At 46.8% G+C, this 3,685-nt stretch overlaps 1 non-coding gene across 1 annotated transcript; it reads left to right on the forward strand.

The window, feature by feature from the left end:
* Positions 1-1,175: 1,175 nt before the first annotated feature.
* Positions 1,176-1,266, forward strand: LOC126931912 (small nucleolar RNA SNORD88). The gene has a single exon (XR_007718020.1). It is a non-coding gene; the product is annotated as a small nucleolar RNA SNORD88 (small nucleolar RNA).
* The last annotated feature ends 2,419 nt before the right edge of the window (positions 1,267-3,685 follow it).

A 3,685-nucleotide genomic window follows, 5' to 3' on the forward strand; every position in this document is an offset into this window, starting at 1 on the left:
GCCTCGCTGTGGGTAGGGGACTGAAGATACTTCCTGCCTTCCTCGTCTTGACCATACTCCACTGTTTTGGGTTTTCAAAGGGGGAGAGAGGAGAGATGGGGGAAGCAGGAGACACCATGAGGGGAGGCAGCTAGTGCTCCTGAGTCATGTGCCTTGGCTCAGAAGTGAGAATAGGCTGGGTGTGGTGGCTCATGCCTGTAATCCCAGCACTTTGGGAGGCTGAGGCAGGTGGATCACTTGAGGCCAGGGGTTCGAGACGAGCCTGGCCAATATGGTGAAACCCCATCTCTACTAAAAATACAAAAATTAGCTGGGCATGGTGGCGTGCACCTGTAATCCCAGCTACTTGGGAGGCTGAGGCAGGAGAATCACTTGAACCCGGGAGGCAGAGGGTGCAGTGAGCCGAGATCACGGCACCGCACTCCAGCCTGGGTAACACAGCGAGACTCTCTCTCAAGAAAAGAAAAAAAAAAAAAAAAGGAAGTGAGAATATAGAATTAAAGTCTTTACGATCCTCTGCAATCTGGCCTCAACGCATCTCTCCAGCTGTTTCCCGTCTTCCCAAACTCTTGACCTCAGGTATACACATCTTCACATAGTCCCCTTGCAAAAGACACTGTTGATCAGCTACCTCAAAGCCATTCTGAATATTCTTCTTCCTTGCTGCTCCTCACTATAGAGGCTACAAAGCCCAGCACACACTATCCCTTGCAGCTATGGATGGCCCTGTGTGTTAGTTTTGGCCCATGAGATAAAAGTAGAACTCTGATGGGTTTTGGGAAGGCTTCTGTTTCTTCATAAAATGGGACAGATGCAACTGATAGAGCCTGTCCTCATCTCCCTAATTTCCTGCCTTGAACATGGATGAGATGGCAGGAGCTGCATCAGCCACCTTGCAGCCCTGAGGCAGAGAGAAAGACAGGCACAGAGACATCAACATTGAGCACTGAACCTGTCTCTGGATTTCTTACTATGTGAGAAAAGTAAACCTTCTTGGCTTAAGCTACTGTTAGTTTTCTGTTACAGTTTCGTGCATTCTTAAATGATAGATCCCTGAGCTAGGTGCTGGGCACACAATGGGGAACAAAGCAGGTATAGGGATCCTCCATATCAAACTTACAGTCTTGTGTGAGAGACGCACACACACACAAAAGGAAATGAATAAGTTAAAAAATTACATCCCATGATGTCCAGCACTGGGCTGTGATCACTCCGGAGGACACAGCGTTCCTCAAGACCTTTGACACCTGGGGATCTGAGAGAAAAAGAAAACTAATTTTACTGTGGTTTGTATTATGAAAAAAGCAAAAATGTCATGGTATGATGGAGAACTATAGGGGTGACTGACTATTTTAGCTAGAGGGGCCATTGAAGGCCTCTTTGAAGAGGAGGCAGTTAAGTTAGGATCTGTAGGATGAGAAGACCTGGCCATTTGAAAAGGAAGTGAAAAGGGAAAGGCAGACAAAACAGCTAGTGCAAGGGCTCTAGGGAAAAAAGGGCTGCGTGTGTTCAAAGTCCACTGTGGCAGAAGGGTATTAAGGGAGAGATTGGAAAGAAAGAAGTAGTCAGAAGGTGCCAAATCACACAAGGCCTTGCAGGTCATAAAATGGAGTTTAAATTTTAGTCTAAGTGCAAAATAAGAATTTTAAAGCAAAGATTCTTTTGGAAGTTGTGTAGAAAATGTGTCCAAGGGGGCAGGAGCAGAAATGTGGAGACATGACAAAGGAAAAAAGGCGTTTGGGCTGGAAGGGGGATGGGAAAGTAACTAGGAAACTGATGGAAGATAAGTAACTGATAGAAGATAAGGGTAATTTTAGTAAGGTTTGTACAGCCTCATCTTGGCATTGACTTCCCATCCCTGGTGACAAGCATGTTCTCCTCTTCCTAGTACAACGAGAGCACCCTTCTCAGGGGAAATTTACATACTGCTTTTAGGTAGAGAAGGGGAGGGCAGACAGCACTTCCTGTATTTGCCATTTCTCCATTGCTTTCAGCTCAAAATAGCCAATTTGCCACAGTGGCATAGTTTGGAGCAATGCCCTGATCCTCTTCAAATCTTTTCCTCATCTCATTCACCAGTCACCAAGTCCTGTTAACCTCTTCTCTTGCTCCAAACTGTCTAGTTCTCTCCATCCCCACTGCCATGATCTAGTTTTGATTTAGTCTTGTGACTGGTCTCTCTGTCTCCAGTCATATTCTTTTTCCAGTCTATTTTCCACACTGTAGACAGAACTTTCTTTCTAAAACATAACAGTATCATGTTCCTGCTCAAAGCTGCCCATGCACTTTTCAATTTTCCTTTTTACTCTGTTTTTTTTTTTTTTTGAGATGGAGTCTCGCTCTGTCACCCAGGCTGGAGTGTAGTGGTGCAATCTCGGCTCACTGCAAGCTCCACCTCCTGGGTTCATGCCATTTTCCTGCCTCAGCCTCCCGAGTAGCTGGGACTACAGGCGTCTGCCACCACGCCCACCTAATTTTTTGTATTTTTAGTAGAGACGGGGTTTCACCATGTTAGCCAGCATGGTCTCAATCTCCTGACCTCATGATCCGCCTGCCTCGGCCTCCCAAAGTGCTGGGATTACAGGTGTGAGCCACCGCGCCTGGCCTCAGTTTTCTTAAAACAAAACTTAAACTCCTTGACATGTATTAAGGCCTCTGTGGCTGCACTGTTGTCTTGGCTCCAAGTCTTCCCAAGTGTGGGAGCCTGTGGGACCCTCAGCTTCCTCATCTGTGTGTGGGAACAGCAGTACCTTCCTCACAGAGTTGCCCATGGAATAAGTGGGGCACTGCATGCAAAGTGCTAGGCATGGTGTCTGATAGTCAAGGCTGGGTGGCTGATGATTTTCACCCAGGAGCTTCAGAAATGGTCATGGCCCATCCCTCAGAAGACTGCTGAAAGGACTCCAGGAAAGATGATGACATACAGTTCTTGTTCCTCTCCTTAGGAAACCCCACTTTATGTCCAGTAAGAACTTTTCATGGTGAGGATTAAAGCTCATTTTTCTGTTTCCTACAGAAACAGCAAATAGGGTGTGGGTGGGTGCTAAGGTGGGTTTCTCCCTGAAAACCTGTCCAGCTGTCCTAGGGAGGGCTGCTGAGAGTGTGGGACCCTGGCGCACCATGAGGATCAGAGTACCTTCTACATGCCCTGGGCCCACTGAGAGCTTCATCCTCCCCTGCTCACGCACGGGCTCTGCTCCAGCTCAGCTGCATCCCGCTTCCTGCTCACAGTCTTGCATCTGTGTCCTTCTCTGCAGGCCAAACTGCACTGTTTCTTTCATTCCTATCCTCTTCAGTTAATGAAACTGGACCCCAGCTGCTTCTCATCTCATCCTCCTGAACCAATCCTTCCGGCAGATATCGTATCTCCAGGATTGTCTGTGCACCACAGTGCAATGATTTTTCTTCTCAGTCTGCTCTTGTGACTCCTGGAACTCTCTGCAGACCACAGTTGCAAACATAATCCTCAACTTCTAATCATAGAGTGATACATAACTGTCATGGGAAATGTCTAGTTTAGGGATGGTGTGTGTCCTGGGATCTTCGAGTTTATATTCTGAAGGACTTGGGAGCTCTAAATATAGGGTTCCTGCAATGGTAAACACCATCAATAGTACTCACACCTATATTACCTTCAGAACTGTAGAACCTTGGAAATAATTACACTTATGATTTGTCTCAGCTG

Source organism: Macaca thibetana, chromosome 11 (genome assembly GCF_024542745.1).
Source record: "Macaca thibetana thibetana isolate TM-01 chromosome 11, ASM2454274v1, whole genome shotgun sequence".
In the NCBI taxonomy this organism is placed as follows: Eukaryota; Metazoa; Chordata; class Mammalia; order Primates; family Cercopithecidae; genus Macaca; species Macaca thibetana.